The following is an 8559-nucleotide window of genomic DNA, read 5'->3' on the forward strand; positions in this document are numbered from 1 at the left end:
AGTAAAGCTACATGGAGATGATGATGATGACCATCAACAGTATATGTAGTCGCTTCTAATTTATTAATATTAGACAATACACTATTCTCTCTAGTGTATATGACACTTCATTATATAACTATATTGCAATTATTAATAAAACTGTCAAGCCATATCTGTATGCTGTCATTATGAATAACCATACTACTGCTAATAACCTTCTCAACATAAGGCTTATTTATCCTGAAGGGGGTTAAAATCTAGGCATTTTCTGAGCTTTGTTGTACTCAAAAAGTGGGGTCTTGCTTTAGGTAAGTTAGTCAATGGAGAGTCAGTAAGGAGATGGGTTTGGTGAAGTCTATATTAAGGACTGTGCCCCTGACCGAGTAGTATGCTATCAGGCAATATAAACACATTAGAATCAAAAACTTTTCTTCACCAATCATCTACTATATTTAATGACACCTCCAACTGAATATCAGTTTTTCTGGATTCTGGGTATACCCACTGCCAATTTTGGGGACAGCTGTAGTTTTAGGAGCATGGACTCAGTTGTGACTGGCTTCTGTGCAGAAAAGTAATTCAGGTGGACATAATGGTAGAGTTTTTGCTCTGATATCCCAGTGGATATAATCACCTGTCAACTGGAGCATAAATGCCTTCCATCAGTTAGACTGCTCCATGAGTAAAGTGAAACACCACATTGTAACATTATGCAGCTGCCTAAACGTATCCTATGTCTTAACATATATTTATTTATATATATATATATGTGTGTGTATATATATATATATATATATATATATATATATAGGCCTGTCTTTAGCTTTATGTGTCTATAACAGTTCTTGACTGTTCCTTTAAATTATATTTATAACCAATTTTTGGTGTTCACATGGATACCTCTATGGTATTATAGTTTATGGTTTGATTTGCCCCAACATCACATATCTTTTAGGGGTGTGCACCGGCCACTTTTCGTGTTTTGTGTTTGGGTTTTGGATCTGGATCTTTCTTCGTGTTTTGGATCTGGATTGGTTTTGCCAAAACCACCCTTCCATGTTTTGGGTTCTGGGTTTTGTGTTTTGGATCTGTATTTTTTTTTTTAAAAAAGCATAAAAACAGCTAAAATCACAGAATTTGTGTGTTTTTCTGCTCATATGCTATTATTAACCTCAATAACCTTAATTTCTACTCATTTCCAGTCTATTCTGAACACCTCACACCTCACAATAGTGTTTTTATATCCAAAAGATTGCACCGAGGTAGCTGGATGACTATGCTAAGAGATACAAGTGGGCGGCACAAACATGTGGTCCATCTAGGAGTGACACTGCAGTGGCATACAGAATGGCAGTTTGAAAAACTAGGCCCCAAACAGTACATAATTCGAAGAAAAAAAAGAGGTGCAAGATGGAATTGTCCTTGGGCCCTCCCACCCACCCTTATGTTGTATAAACAGGACATGCACACTTTAACAAACCAATCATTTCAGCGCCAGGGTCTGCCACACGACTGTGGCTGAAATGATTGGTTCGTTTGGGCCCCCACAAAACAAGCTGGCAATTAATCTGTCCCTGCACAAACTGGCTCTACGGAGGCAAGATGTCGTCCTCATCCTCCTCATCCACCGATTCCTCACCCTCTTCAGTGTTGTGTACATCCTCATACTCACAGAGTATTAATTCGTCCCTGTTGGAATCCACAACCACAGGTCCCTCTGTACGTTCTGGAGGCTGGTCTTCCTGGAAGAGTTGATAATTCATTTTATGAACATCATCTTCTCCACATTTTGTGGAAGCAACCTCCTATGCCTTTTGCTGACAAGGTTTCCGGCTGCACTAAACACTCTTTCGGAGTGCACACTGGAGGGGGGGGGGCAACTCAGATAAAATAGAGCCAGTTTGTACAGGGACCTCCAAATTGCTTCTTTTTCCTGCCAGTACAGGTACGGACTGTCTGACATGCCTACTTGGATGCTGTCACCGATGTAATCCTTTAACAGACAGACGCACGCTTGTCGCTGCTGCTTTAAGGATGCAGGTGTGGCTACAGCCCACACATTTCACAAAGACAGAAAAAAAAAGAAGAATTATTTTATTGTTTGTGGAGCGCACTTTGAGGGTTACACAACCCTTTAACAGACAGACGCACGCTTGTCGCTGCTGCTTTGAGGACAGTATCATATGCAGTGACAGTAGACTTGTCAGAAATTGTTGGCACGTCCTTCAGTCCGGACCAGATGTCCAAACCGGCCCTTGACTTAAGACACAGGCGCATGCTTGGCACTACTTTGTTGATGCATGTGCGGCTACTGCGCACACAATTCACAAACACAGAAAATATTTTTTTATTTCGTTTGGACTGGAGTGTACTTTGGGGGTTACAGCACCCTTTAATGGTCAAGCCAGCTGGCCCTTTACTTATGACACAGGCGCACGCATGGCACTACTTTGTTGATTCACGTGCGGCTACTGCACACACAATTCACAAACACAGAAAATATTTTGTTATTTGGTTTGGAGTGTACTTTGGGGGTTACAGCACCCTTTAACGGTCAAGCCAGCCGGCCCTTTACTTATGACACAGGCGCACGCTTGGCACTACTTTGTTGATGCATGTGCGGCAACTGCGCACACAATTCACAAACACAGAAAATATTTTTTTATTTGGTTTGGACTGGAACGTACTTTGGGGGTTACAGCACCCTTTAACGGTCAAGCCAGCCGGCCCTTTACTTATGACACATGTGCACGCTTGGCACTACTTTGTTGATGCACGTGCGGCTCCTGCGCACACAATTCACAAACACAGAAACATTTTTTTTATTTGGTTTGGACTGGAGTGTACTTTGGGGGTTACAGCACCCTTTAACGGTCAAGCCAGCCGGCCCTTTACTTATGACACAGGCGCATGCTTGGCACTACTTTGTTGATGCACGTGCGGCTACTGCGCACACAATTCAGAAACACAGAAAATATTTTGTTATTTGGTTTGGAGTGTACTTTGGGGGTTACAGCACTCTTTAACGGTCAAGCCAGCCGGCCATTTACTTATGACACAGGCGCACGCTTGGCACTACTTTGTTGATGCACGTGCGGCTACTGCGCACACAAGTCTCAAACACAGAAAATATTTTGTTATTAGGCTTGGAGTGTACTTTGGGGGTTACAGCACCCTTTAACGGTCAAGCCAGCTGGCCCTTTACTTATGACACAGGCGCACGCTTGGCACTACTTTGTTGATGCACGTGCGGCTACTGCGCACACAATTCACAAACACAGAAAATATATCTTTTATTTGATTTGGACAGGAGTGTACTTTAGGGGTTACAGCACCCTTTAACGGTCAAGCCAGCTGGCCCTTTACTTATGACACAGGCGCACGCTTGGCACTACTTTGTTGATGCACGTGCGGCTACTGCGCACACAATTCACAAACACAGAAAATATTTTGTTATTTGGTTTGGAGTGTACTAAGGGGGTTACAGCACCCTTTAACGGTCAAGCCAGCCGGCCCTTTACTTATGACACAGACACACGCTTGGCACTACTTTGTTGATGCATGTGCGGCTACTGCGCAAACAATTCACAAACACAGAAAATATTTTTTTATTTGGTTTGGACTGGAGTGTACTTTGGGGGTTACAGCACCCTTTAACGGTCAAGCCAGCCGGCGCTTTACTTATGACACAGGCGCACGCTTGGCACTACTTTGTTGATGCACGTGCGGCTACTGCGCACACAATTCACTAACACAGAAAATATTTTTTTATTTGGTTTGGACTGGAGTGTACTTTGGGGGTTACAGCACCCTTTAACGGTCAAGCCAGCCGGCCCTTTACTTATGACACAGGCGCACGCTTGGCACTACTTTGTTGATGCACGTGCGGCTACTGCGCACACAATTCACAAACACAGAAAATATTTTGTTATTTGGTTTGGAGAGTACTTTGGGGGTTACAGCACCCTTTAACGGTCAAGCCAGCCGGCCCTTTACTTATGACACAGGCGCACGCTTGGCACTACTTTGTTGATGCACGTGTTGCTACTGCGCACACAATTCACAAACACAGAAAATATTTTTTTATTTGGTTTGGACTGGAGTGTACTTTGGGGGTTACAGCACCCTTTAACGGTCAAGCCAGCCGGCCCTTTACTTATGACACAGGCGCACGCTTGGCACTATTTTGTTGATGCACGTGCGGCTACTGCGCACACAATTCACAAACACAGAAAATATTTTTTTATTTGGTTTGGACAGGAGTGTACTTTGGGGGTTACAGCACCCTTTAACGGTCAAGCCAGTCGGCCCTTTACTTATGACACAGGCACACACTTTCCACTACTTTGTTGATGCACATGCGGCTACTGCGCACACAATTCACAAACACAGAAAATATTTTGTTATTTGGTTTGGAGTGTATTTTGGGGGTTACAGCACCCTTTAACGGTCAAGCCAGCCGGCCCTTTACTTATGACACAGGCGCACGCTTGGCACTACTTTGTTGATGCACGTGCGGCTACTGCGCACACAATTCACAAACACAGAAAATATTTTTTTATTTGGTTTGGACTGGAGTGTTCTTTTGGGGTTACAGCACCCTTTAACGGTCAAGCCAGTCGGCCCTTTACTTATGACACAGGCGCACGCTTGGCACTACTTTGTTGATGCACGTGCGGCTACTGCGCACACAATTCACAAACACAGAAAATATTTTGTTATTTGGTTTGGACTGGAGTGTTCTTTGGGGGTTACAGAACCCTTTAACGGTCAAGCCAGTCGGCCCTTTACTTATGACACAGGCGCACGCTTGGCACTACTTTGTTGATGCACGTGCGGCTACTGCGCACACAATTCACAAACACAGAAAATATTTTGTTATTTGGTTTGGAGTGTACTTTGGGGGTTACAGCACCCTTTAACGGTCAAGCCAGCCGGCCCTTTACTTATGACACAGGCACACGCTTGGCACTACTTTGTTGATGCACGTGCGGCTACTGCGCACACAATTCACAAACACAGAAAAAATAATTTTTTTTTAGCACTTAGGGGGAGCACCCCTGATGGACAGAGCACCTCCTGGACAACACTGCAGCACCCCTTTAGCACTGGGACACTGCACAGGACTTTGGAGTGGACACAGCCCCTATGGACAACTGACTGCACAACACAGTCCAGCCAGCCCCTATGGACTTTGAAGTAGTGGACACAGCCCCTATTAACTACAGCAGCACAGTACAACACAGCCAGCCCCTATGGACTTTGAAGTAGTGGACACAGCCCCTATGGACAACAGCAGCACAGCGCAGCACAGCACAGCACAACACTACTCTGCACTACACTACACTACACAGCCCAGCCAGCCCTAACTCCCACCCTCCCTCTTCACTGTCCACAGCCGAGTGAGAAAATGGCGCCGACACGGGTACCTTTTATAGAATCCAAAACCCGCGAGACTCGGAAGGCGGGATGATGACGTTTTGCCTCGATTTCAGAATCCGAGTCAGGCGGGAAAAGTCGAGCCTGACTCGGATCTGCCTCGGATCGGGGGGGCTCGGGGGGGGTTCGGATTTCAGAAATCCTAACCCGCTCACCCCTAATATCTTTATAATAAGTGCAATAATATAACTACAGTCACTATGACACGCTAACGGGATCTTTTACTATACAATTTTATTCAAGCTAGTCCAGAGGCTACCACATTATTGTTTTCATCAACTGCAGTTTTACTTTGATGATATATCAGTTATTAGTAGAAATGTCATTTTAAATTAACAGACAATATATTTCTGTATATTACAAATATTGTGAGTTTAATTGTTATGATCAGTGATTCTTGTATATTTTTATGTTGACTGTATTATACTTGAGTGTGTAAATGTAATAGTTTAAGGTATTTGTAGTACGCTTTAATGAACTTTAAATATTACTAAGATTATTTATATTGCACTCTTATGATAAAATGTTTTTCTGATATTTTAGATTGTAAGCTTATTGTCAGTATATACTGTAGCTTGCTTATGCCATTAAGTGTTTCATATACCTTTTATGGCAAATATCTTTTGTGTACCTTGATGTATTCTGCACAAAAGTGGATAACTTCAAATAAAGTATTCTAAATCAATATGTATGCATCAAAAAACCTATCCATGTTTCTTAATGTTAATTGAAGTTGTATCCTCCCATTCACATTAATTCACATCTTGGTCTATGTAAATAGGAGGGATATTTGAAACAAAAATTTTAGGAATTCAACTGTTAAAGACAACATCTAGCCAGTCAACATTACTTATTAATAATATGTTTTTAGAACCAGGTGCTGTTAGTCTAAGCATGTTTAAATTGCAGTACTGTTGTTTAATCAATTAGATAAGAAGCTAGGAGTATGTTTTAATCATCAACTACTTTCAATAAAATAATAGATACTAACGTTATTCCTCTAATATAATTATCCCTACCTCTTAAGTAATGCTGTTAATGTTCACTTGGTTAATGTATATTTATATATTGCGTAATGCCCCGTTGCCATACCTTTGTCAATTGGAGTGGGAATTTTTGGGCAGCAATTTCCTTGAGAAGCCCTGGGAGGCCTGTTGCATTCAGATACTGCTAAGATGACTGTGGGGTCTATTTACTAAGCAGTGTTAGGAGACAGAGTGAAAAGTGATAAGTCTGTGATAAGGTGCAAGCCAATCAGCTCCCAACTTTCATTTCACAGGCTGTGTTTGAAAAATGACAGTTGGGAGCTGATTGGCTGGCACCTTATCACAGACTTATCACTTTTCACTCTATCTCCTAACACTGCTTAGTAACTAGACCCCTATATCTCCCAGCATCTTCAGGGACAAGAAGTGATGCAAGAAAAATATGGGGAGGAGCAAAGAGTTTCAGAAATTAGGGTAGCCATTGTCAAGAGACTCATAACAGTAGTACTGTAGACTACTGTGCAGACTCCAGTCTTCTTTCCCTCTATTGTGTATTCTTGCCCTATTCCAATATGGCCGATTAAGTCACTACTGTGTAGAATTACATGGTGGGAGACATAAATCTTCTACTTAGCTCCTATGAGAGACCTGGTTAATTATCTGCTATAAATACGTTCCGTATCCCTCCCAATTATCCTACAGAATGGTTAATGTGCCATACTGGTTCCTTCCTCATTCATCTGTATATACTACTTGTGCCCATTGAGTCAAGCAGGGTAGAGTGATGAACTCATCTTCTACCTGATGCAAGCCTACTGAGAAGACCTAGACAAAGGCACTACATTACCACTGGTGAGTAATTTATACTTAATATCCCATATACATGTAGCAGGTCTGTCCAGGATTATTATTTGGAAAGTACCCCAATTCTGAAACCTTTAATATATTTCATTTATTTCAATCATGATGTATATATTGTATTATGATTCTTTACATTTTGTCAGTCATGGTAGGACAATCCACTTGTTACCCCTAAACAAGGTTGAATTAATCATTTGAATTAAATTAAATGTATATTTAATTTAAAAGTATGTTATCTATCCATTTAACACTACTGGCATATTATGTAAAAATATAAATAAAATAGGATAGTTTAACTTCACTCTTATCATAATGAGGCTTAATAAGAAAAAAGCAACAATGCACATTATTCACAGAGCAATGTATACAGCTATGTTTGCCACCATGATTACTAATAAGAATACAATGAATATAGATGTGGTCATGATGACTTTAATCTGGCGCAAGCTTCTTTTTATGGTATTGATTCATTTTTCAATACTACCTGATCTAAAAGAACACAGTAATATCAGACTGTATGTATGCAGGCTTAAATGTCTGGCATTTAGTAAAATAAAGTCATATCCTTCTTTGGTGCTAGACATATATATATATATATATATATATATAAATAGACAAGCGTGTCCGTCTCTCCCTGTTTAGATCAATGGCGTCGGGTGCCCGCACAGAAGGAAATTTCCAATAAAAAACAGCGGTGGTGCAGCACTCCTTGCGGCTTTGTGAACTAACAAACTCTTAGGGCAGCATGTAGCATGGCAATGTTTCAGTGCCCTTTATTGCTGCACTTTTCGTCAGGCTGCAGTCTGACGAAAGTGCTGCAATAAAGGGCACTGAAGTGTTGCCATACCACATGCCGCCCTAAGAGTTTGTTATTTTACAAAGTCGCAAGGAGTGCTGCACCACCGCTGTTTATGTTTTTATACATATATATAAATATATATATAAAATGTATATATATATATAATGTAATTGAATATCACAAATGCCTGCCTTGAGAAAAGGGTCGTGTCTGGCTCTGAAACGTCAGCTATGTGGCATGCATTAAACTTCTTTTGCCTATGATAATAGTCCCAGAGTGCCGCTGATTTTTCGCATGGATATTGGATGTACACAGAGGGCACCCTGGCACATAATGTTATTATAGTTCGAGTGCCGGTTCATACTTGGAACATATACACTTGGGATTGCAAGGTCCCACTTGGAACAAGGCACCGTTTAATTTTCATTGGCAGTTACCTGTTTGGAGAGTACTAAACACAACATGGAACAGTACAGCTCTAATCTGCAGAGT

The sequence above is a fragment of the Taudactylus pleione genome, unplaced genomic scaffold (genome assembly GCF_031769625.1).
Source record: "Taudactylus pleione unplaced genomic scaffold, aTauple2 ptg000117l, whole genome shotgun sequence".
Classification (NCBI taxonomy): domain Eukaryota; kingdom Metazoa; phylum Chordata; class Amphibia; order Anura; family Myobatrachidae; genus Taudactylus; species Taudactylus pleione.